This window comes from Vicia villosa, unplaced genomic scaffold, assembly GCF_029867415.1.
Source record: "Vicia villosa cultivar HV-30 ecotype Madison, WI unplaced genomic scaffold, Vvil1.0 ctg.000731F_1_1, whole genome shotgun sequence".
Taxonomy (NCBI): domain Eukaryota; kingdom Viridiplantae; phylum Streptophyta; class Magnoliopsida; order Fabales; family Fabaceae; genus Vicia; species Vicia villosa.
The window spans coordinates 32,805-42,732 of NW_026705327.1; the positions used below are offsets into that span (position 1 = coordinate 32,805).

The 9,928-nt window shown below is 32.3% G+C and overlaps 2 long non-coding RNA genes across 2 annotated transcripts; both read left to right on the top strand.

The window, feature by feature from the left end:
- Positions 1-1,041: 1,041 nt before the first annotated feature.
- Positions 1,042-2,243, top strand: LOC131630750 (uncharacterized). The gene is made up of 2 exons (XR_009292459.1): positions 1,042-1,227; positions 1,974-2,243. It is a non-coding gene; the product is annotated as an uncharacterized LOC131630750 (long non-coding RNA).
- Positions 2,244-6,439: 4,196 nt separating this feature from the next.
- On the top strand, positions 6,440-9,072 carry LOC131630751 (uncharacterized). The gene is made up of 2 exons (XR_009292460.1): positions 6,440-6,876; positions 7,969-9,072. It is a non-coding gene; the product is annotated as an uncharacterized LOC131630751 (long non-coding RNA).
- Positions 9,073-9,928: the final 856 nt, after the last annotated feature.

The following is a 9,928-nucleotide window of genomic DNA, read 5'->3' on the forward strand; positions in this document are numbered from 1 at the left end:
TGACAGTTGTTTGGACTCCTCTACAGTTTTCTTCTCCATCTGCTTGGGTGGGTTTTTCATCTATTTATTAATTTTGAGAAAATTAATTAATTATAAACTTCATCACTGACTATAATTATTTTCTGGTTTTATGGTTATTATATTCTGGTTTCTAGTTTGGTACATGTAAACTAGTATAAACATCATATTTGAAGTTTTGTTAGAAAACCTTTGATTTAATTTAAAAACATTTATTAATTTCTATCTCAAATCAAATCTGCCCATGTTTTACGTTATAAATTAAAATATGAATAAGTTTCTTATTTTAAATTATTATTTTATATTTAAAACATTATTTAATGTTAATAATAGAATTAAACATTTATATCAAATGTTAATTTAATCTTTTGTTAACGAAAAAGTATAATTTAGTTTGGAATATTTGAAATATAAGTTTAATGGATAAATATGGTATATGTTATTCATTCTTATTTAATTAGAGTATGGTTATCGTAAAATCAAAATATTTTAAAAGATATATTTAGTTACGTTTTGGCAAAAATTGTCTAGATGACAAAGAAATTGTAAAATGACTATTTTAGAAGTTAATTAATGGTTATTCTAAATTAAAAATAGGAAATACTATTCTAACTTTGAATTTTTAAATTATTCTTGGAATAAGACAAATCTAATTTGATTTTAAAATGTATGAACTCTGGAACTTTTGAAAATGATCACAGTATTTATTATGAGTTATAACTAGTCAATTTTAGAAGTTACTATCATTATTCTTTTGATAAATTATAATTTTAAGTTAATATTGGTTAATGATTTTAAATTTAAATTTAAATACTATTTTATTGTGAATCATAAATTTTCTTAGAATATTATTTAGATTTATAATTCGGAGTAAGTATTTATAAATTAATAATAATTAATGATTTAATCTAGTGAATTAGAAATTTCTTTGAATTAATATTTTTAATATTCTTTTAAGAGAAAAACAAGTTTCTGTTTGAAAATATATATTTTTAATAAAAAAATGATTAGGTAAACGGTAATAAAATCTAAACCTAATTGATTAGGTAAGTGGCCTAGATAAAGCTATAATTATGGATGTAGCTGAATTTATATTAACTTAAGTTGTGTATTTTAAAAAGGTTGAAAGTATGAACCAGACATGAGACTTTGTCGAGAGACAGGTTGTGCTCGCATAACGTAAGTTGAACGTGTGGAAAACTTGCTAAGGTTAGGGCGCTCTCTAACTATCTCATGTAGACCGGAAATGCCAAATACTTGAATGCATGTGTAATTGCTTTTGATATGAAATTGTGAGTTGTTTGCTTGATTGTGTGATGCTACTTGTGTGCCCAGTTGGGGATGTGTGTTTGTATTATGATGCTAAATTTGTGAATGTGTTTTCATATGATTTTGGATAAATATATGAATTGATTATTGAGAAATAATGATGTTGCATCTGTATATATATGTGATATGTGTATGCCAGGTGGGCTATTTGAGATGGATCAATTATGACCATGAAATACCTAAGTTGTGATACATATATATACTCATGCATTTCATAGTTACGTGGCTACCGGAGAGGAGTCACGAGGTGCACACCGGAGAGGTGGCACGGGGTGCGTGTCCGAGAGGGAACCACCTTATCCCGAAGTGGATCATTGAGTCTGATTGATGGGTAGATACCTATCACCTTAGTGGTGCTAAATCTTGAAGCGATACCACGACCCTTTGCGAAGGGATTGATATTCCGGAATCATGCATGTGAGGAACCCGGTTAGGGCGATCACACTCATATAGAGTCTGCATTGGTAGGATATTCGTGCATTTGATATTACACTAGTTTTGAATTGATATGTTGTTGATTATATGTTGCTATGTATTGCATATCTCGTATAGCGTATTCTTGGTTTATATGTTGTATTTAGATGGTGACCCTCTACGTTATCCATGATCTGGTGCTGGACGCCCAGGTTCTTTTTAGATTGTGAGATTCGCTGTTATCGCGGTGGCCTGGAGTCATATCAGGAAAACGGCCAGTTTGGTGTTGATAAGCGGGAGGCTTGAAGTTGTTGCGGGTCGTTGTTACCCAACCATCTTCAGTTAGAGTCCAGTGATCAGCTTAGGGGTTGTTGTTGGGGTCTCTTTTACTCTTCCTCATTGTTTTCTCTGTAACTTGTATATGGTAAACCCTGCTTATTTATTTGTTGAAATAAATATTGTCATTATGTTCTTCTAGACAAGATATTTGATTTGTGTTCTTAAACATTTCATTGAGAAAATAACTTATAAAAGAGGCTTTGTATTCTAATCATTCTCTTACAAAAACTTTACTCTGATTTATTTTAAAAATGATCGCAAATGTTTTTATTTCAAAGACTTTGTTGTTTTAAAAAGAAAAAAAAATTTACACTCCCGCTGTTAAAAATCGGGGTGTTACAATGTGGTATCAGAGCTTTGGTCTAGATTTCCATGGGGTTATGTGTCGGGTGTTCTAAGCTGATCAAGTGTCGGGTTTAGTGGGACTAAGTAATTAGAGTCCTATGTGTTATATGTTTCGTGTCTTGAGTGAAGCATGCTATATGCTTAGGTAATCGACTGTTTCTTAGCTAAACTTAATGTACCATATGATACTTTAGTAATAAGGTTTGTTAAAACCCTAGAGCATTAGTCGACTTTGGTCGACATGTGTCTCTGAATTCTTTGGAGGTGTTGGTCTAGAAGGGACGAGATTGAATTGAGTAAGAAGTACAAGGTATTTCTGCACTAACTATATGGATTAGAAATTGCGTTGGTCTTCGTCACTCAAATATGCTGAGTAGGGACAAGTGGAAGTCAAGCTAACAAAGGATTGCAAGTAAAAACCTGATTTGAGGGGACCTTTTGAGAAAAGTCATTGGATGTTCATTTTGGTGAGTTTGGAATGAGACGAGATGAAGTTATCAGCTATTAAGAAGATGTTTTCATTGTGGAATTGTGAAGCAAATATGGATGTCAATTGAAAACAATTACAATACTTAGATATCAATGAAGCGTCTTCTCTAGGAAGTAAGCGGGTATCGCAAGTTAAGAGTGATCAAAACTAGTTAAATTAGAAAACGATTATACGATTGATAGGTACTTTAAGGGTTAAAGTTTGGTTATTAAACTATGTTAGGTTTCTAACTAAAAGTATTAAGGATGAATCTTGTGAGGATTGGAGGTAGGAGACAAAATATTATGTGGATAAGTGACGATATATACGTAGTTCAGGATATAGGGAGTAAAAAGGTTGGTATGTGATGGAGGTAGTAGTAGCACCATAAATTTAAGTAACCATAGGAGTTGAGATGTGAAAATGTTAAACTATTCAGGTCATAGACGAAAATGTTTTGGGATTTACTAGAAGTTTCATACCATGTGTAGACAAGGGTTCAATAGTAAGGATGTTAGGATGTAGAGAGTTAATATTAGAAAAAAAAAACCCGGTACTATATAGTAGGATGTAATGAATGTAGATGAAGTATTTGGAGTTCTTGAGGATTAAATTCTAGAGTTTGATTTATGGATTGAACATGAAAAGGAACAAATTATAGCAAGGATTTATACTTGGGTAGTTGTTATTTGTAAGTTGAGTGATAAGATTTGAGATAATAATTAGTGACTAAATGGATGAATAAGATATGTCAATTTGGAAGGTAATTTGTAGAGAGATTAAGAACATAAGTTTTGAGATATTTGGACATAAAGAGAAATTTACTAGGAATTTGGAGAAATGACTCTTTAGAGCGTTAGATCACCGAGAAATCTATTGGTTGGTACCTTATAAAGGTTAGAGTAAGAAACCGATGAATGGATAGATGTGCCATGATGATTAGCAAGAGCCTATCGGCAAAAGTTGGATTCGTGGTATGAGAGAAGATTATGACCTTTGGATAGCCACGATAATTAAAGATGTTGTTGCAATCAACAAGATAGAAGTTATGATATATTGGGGGAAACAATTCTAGGCGGGTTGCTGCTGAAAATTTAAAGTTGTAAATGTCTAGATGATCGAAGAAGATCTAGTATAGGGTTATTTGGAGTTAGGATATCCAAAAGGGTGGTCTGTCACAAAGGAAGATTGAAATGGTGCACAAAAAAGAAGTGATAAGGTAACTCACATTTTATAAGAGAGGTTGACAACCTTGTCGTTTAATTGGTCAAAATTAAAAGGAGTTGTGAGAAGGACTACAATGATATAGCTTAATAGGAAACGAGAAGGAGACTGAGTATTACATCAAGAATGTATGTTATAGATGATGAGGTGGTTGCGCTCGGACTTAATGTCGATATTTAAGAAGTGGTATAAGTGGAAAGAGACTAATATCACTATTGGAAATCTTTTATCACAAAGATAATGAGTATTGTATTTATAACTAGAAAGAAACTTACATAAATTTCTAAGGGAAAAAGTGTTGGAGATGCAACTCATGTTAGTAAAGAATTAATAGGGAAACAAGCTCTTTTGAGAAAAAGAAAATTTAATGGTATGAGGAAAGAAACTTAAGAGAGATTGAAAGCATGGTTGGGATTACACGAAAGACATGATGTGCCAATATTGACGTTCAACAAAGAGGAACATCTAATGTTAAGGAACTCAAGGTTAAGCTAAGTATTAATTTGGAAATAAGGCACTTGTGTTAAAGTAAGATGGAAGAACTTAAGACTAGTATGTGAATCTGTGTGTCGTAGATGACATAGTTTTGCATGTCTTAGGAAAATTAGGAGAGTTTCAATCACTAACCGGGCGTTGGAATGATATCATTAAGATGGTGATTAGGAATGAGATTCGAATGTGAACATATAGAGATCGCCATAAATTATGAGATTAAAGGGAAAACTAAGGATTTATAGACGTTGGAGAAGTTGTGAAGTTCTCTAGGAAGATGATGACTTCATCTAGAGCGAAACAATTTGGATTATACTCGGTATATTGGTGTTTACTATTTTGGAGGACACTCAATAGATGTTTCTTGCTAAGTGAGCGTAAATGGGACTGTGCAATGTATTTTGAGCAATTGTGTCTCATCGATGAGATTGAAGTAGCAGGAAATTAAGGAAGTGTTTAGTAAACGTCGAAGGAATGGGTGGATCCTTGTGCCTTGGATGACTTAGAGCATAATTTTCAAAGAACGCTATTGTAGTTAGGCAAGAATGGTTTGAGCCACCATCATGGTTGTCGACTACCTATTGACAAATTGAGGAACTGATCACCCTTAATCTCTTGTTGATAGTAGACAGAATCATGTTGAATGGAATTGACTAGACTTTCCAACTTTAATAGTATGAAGTTAATTGCTAATTTATCAGGACGATAATCAGTCACCACTTCGCATGAACCTAGTGGAATGAGCTATGACATGGAAGATGGAAGATGACTTTGAAAGTTTGAGCATAAACCTAGGATATTGGAGGACTTATCGTTTATGAATATACTCTTGTAAGATTAATTTTGAGCGATGAAATCATAATGTGATGTCTAGCCTTACGTCTAAAGTCTGAGTCAATCCGACTTTGTAGAGGGTTGTGATAGGTGTATGATCGCGCTAGTGACGGCGTTAGTAATAACTAGTTAAGTTGTTACACTCGTCTTAAGTTTCGAGGACGAAACTTCTTTTAGGAGGGTAGTAATGTAAGACCCGTAAAAGTACGTTAGTGTGAATTAGAATTTGAGAATATTAAATAGTATTATGCTATTTTATTTTATCGATTATTTTTATATAATTGCCTATAAATAACACATAGTTATTGAGACCATGCCGAAGTGCTACCAAAACTCGATTAATATTAGCACCATGCTCTTGTAGTTTTAATTATCCATGCAAAATATTTATATTTTATCAAAATTTAAATAAGAGTTTTACTAACTGACCGGTTGAAGCGATTTGACACCGTGTGAAAAATTAGCAGGCAAAATATTTCGAGTTTCAACTTGTACCAGACTATTTTACTAATCTATGTTGCGCGTAGATCGTGTTGGTAAGCTCGATTTATTTTTCGACGCCATTTTACGGTGTTATTTTTACTTGTCAGAATTTATTTAACCGGGTATTTCATTTTTGGTTTTGATCATTTTTAGTCTGTTTTATTAAACTTCATTCCGCGTAGATCATTTTTATATATTTATTTTTATCTTTCGATCAAACGCGCGTTCGACTGGTATTGATTCCGGGTCTTTTCTAGGTGTATATTTCAGTTAAAACATCCATTCCAATTCTTCTTGCATTCGTTGGCCAGTTAAAATATACAAGTAAATGGATAAATATAACTTTCAAATGGTAACTAAAATATCTAGATATTTTCAAAATATATTATTATTTTATTATATTATCATATATTAATAAATAATAATAATAATAATTATTTATATATATATATATATACACATGTGGTGCAGGTAAAATCACAAACTCAGTAACTATCTTCTTTCAATTTTACATTCCCTTCTTCTCTCTCTGCAAAATAGAAACAACTCATTCTCTCTTTCTCCAAACATAACTCCGCCGCCCCTTTCTTGCCGTTTCCGACCACCAGCCCAAACAGAAAAAGTACCACCACCACTATTACCCTCTCTTTTCCCTCTTTCTTGTAGTATAATTTAATTTTAGATTAGAACAGTTTTATAATTTCACATCTCCACCTTCTCTCTTATTTTCCGGCCACCATGGACTCCCTAAGAGAAAAATAAACTGATAAATCTCTTACTCTTGTTAATATTTATAAAACTCACAAATAAAATTCATGATCGGACCACCCCCTACTAGAAACCACCGTGCCGGAATTTACTGCCACCGTGCCGGAAGTACTATGACAGTTGTTTGGACTCCTCTACAGTTTTCTTCTCCATCTGCTTGGGTGGGTTTTTCATCTATTTATTAATTTTGAGAAAATTAATTAATTATAAACTTCATCACTGACTATAATTATTTTCTGGTTTTATGGTTATTATATTCTGGTTTCTAGTTTGGTACATGTAAACTAGTATAAACATCATATTTGAAGTTTTGTTAGAAAACCTTTGATTTAATTTAAAAACATTTATTAATTTCTATCTCAAATCAAATCTGCCCATGTTTTACGTTATAAATTAAAATATGAATAAGTTTCTTATTTTAAATTATTATTTTATATTTAAAACATTATTTAATGTTAATAATAGAATTAAACATTTATATCAAATGTTAATTTAATCTTTTGTTAACGAAAAAGTATAATTTAGTTTGGAATATTTGAAATATAAGTTTAATGGATAAATATGGTATATGTTATTCATTCTTATTTAATTAGAGTATGGTTATCGTAAAATCAAAATATTTTAAAAGATATATTTAGTTACGTTTTGGCAAAAATTGTCTAGATGACAAAGAAATTGTAAAATGACTATTTTAGAAGTTAATTAATGGTTATTCTAAATTAAAAATAGGAAATACTATTCTAACTTTGAATTTTTAAATTATTCTTGGAATAAGACAAATCTAATTTGATTTTAAAATGTATGAACTCTGGAACTTTTGAAAATGATCACAGTATTTATTATGAGTTATAACTAGTCAATTTTAGAAGTTACTATCATTATTCTTTTGATAAATTATAATTTTAAGTTAATATTGGTTAATGATTTTAAATTTAAATTTAAATACTATTTTATTGTGAATCATAAATTTTCTTAGAATATTATTTAGATTTATAATTCGGAGTAAGTATTTATAAATTAATAATAATTAATGATTTAATCTAGTGAATTAGAAATTTCTTTGAATTAATATTTTTAATATTCTTTTAAGAGAAAAACAAGTTTCTGTTTGAAAATATATATTTTTAATAAAAAAATGATTAGGTAAACGGTAATAAAATCTAAACCTAATTGATTAGGTAAGTGGCCTAGATAAAGCTATAATTATGGATGTAGCTGAATTTATATTAACTTAAGTTGTGTATTTTAAAAAGGTTGAAAGTATGAACCAGACATGAGACTTTGTCGAGAGACAGGTTGTGCTCGCATAACGTAAGTTGAACGTGTGGAAAACTTGCTAAGGTTAGGGCGCTCTCTAACTATCTCATGTAGACCGGAAATGCCAAATACTTGAATGCATGTGTAATTGCTTTTGATATGAAATTGTGAGTTGTTTGCTTGATTGTGTGATGCTACTTGTGTGCCCAGTTGGGGATGTGTGTTTGTATTATGATGCTAAATTTGTGAATGTGTTTTCATATGATTTTGGATAAATATATGAATTGATTATTGAGAAATAATGATGTTGCATCTGTATATATATGTGATATGTGTATGCCAGGTGGGCTATTTGAGATGGATCAATTATGACCATGAAATACCTAAGTTGTGATACATATATATACTCATGCATTTCATAGTTACGTGGCTACCGGAGAGGAGTCACGAGGTGCACACCGGAGAGGTGGCACGGGGTGCGTGTCCGAGAGGGAACCACCTTATCCCGAAGTGGATCATTGAGTCTGATTGATGGGTAGATACCTATCACCTTAGTGGTGCTAAATCTTGAAGCGATACCACGACCCTTTGCGAAGGGATTGATATTCCGGAATCATGCATGTGAGGAACCCGGTTAGGGCGATCACACTCATATAGAGTCTGCATTGGTAGGATATTCGTGCATTTGATATTACACTAGTTTTGAATTGATATGTTGTTGATTATATGTTGCTATGTATTGCATATCTCGTATAGCGTATTCTTGGTTTATATGTTGTATTTAGATGGTGACCCTCTACGTTATCCATGATCTGGTGCTGGACGCCCAGGTTCTTTTTAGATTGTGAGATTCGCTGTTATCGCGGTGGCCTGGAGTCATATCAGGAAAACGGCCAGTTTGGTGTTGATAAGCGGGAGGCTTGAAGTTGTTGCGGGTCGTTGTTACCCAACCATCTTCAGTTAGAGTCCAGTGATCAGCTTAGGGGTTGTTGTTGGGGTCTCTTTTACTCTTCCTCATTGTTTTCTCTGTAACTTGTATATGGTAAACCCTGCTTATTTATTTGTTGAAATAAATATTGTCATTATGTTCTTCTAGACAAGATATTTGATTTGTGTTCTTAAACATTTCATTGAGAAAATAACTTATAAAAGAGGCTTTGTATTCTAATCATTCTCTTACAAAAACTTTACTCTGATTTATTTTAAAAATGATCGCAAATGTTTTTATTTCAAAGACTTTGTTGTTTTAAAAAGAAAAAAAAATTTACACTCCCGCTGTTAAAAATCGGGGTGTTACAGGCAACCAGAGGATACCTCAGCCTTTCGTAGGCAACTTTCGAGGGACGAGATCATATTAGTGTATCGAAGGCAGCATCGTTAGGGACTTATGATATTTGCATTAATCGAGGCAACATGGCTGAGGTATCCTCGTATTCGAGGGACATGGCTATTCTGAAAAAAAAAACACAAGGCAACAAGGCAACAGGCAACAGGCAACGAGAGGGGTTACCAAAAAGTGTGCGTGGGTGCAACAATCACGTGATTAATTCAGAAATTATCTTATAATTAGTTATTCTAAATTGATTAACAGGCTTGCACTCCCTAGGATTACTAACCACACAATAATATGGGGAAGGGGAAAAAGAAACCAGCGGATTCATAGTGCAATAGGGTTTGGCATAAGTAATAATAATAAGAAACTAAAAAGATTAATTTCAGGGTTACCAAACATTCGAGCTCTGACTGGTTGACCAACCCTGAAAATTGGAAAAGGAAAAATAAACGCGAAGGGGTGAGTGCATTATCAATTCACTGACAATTAAGGCTAACCCTAATTAAATAAAAAGGCAAAAAGAAAATAAAAACATGGAAAAGACTTAGCTTTTGATTTGATCTGGTATGGTTGGCAGTCTCGGGGTTAACCCTGAAAAATTGGCAAAGCAAAGGCAGACAGAA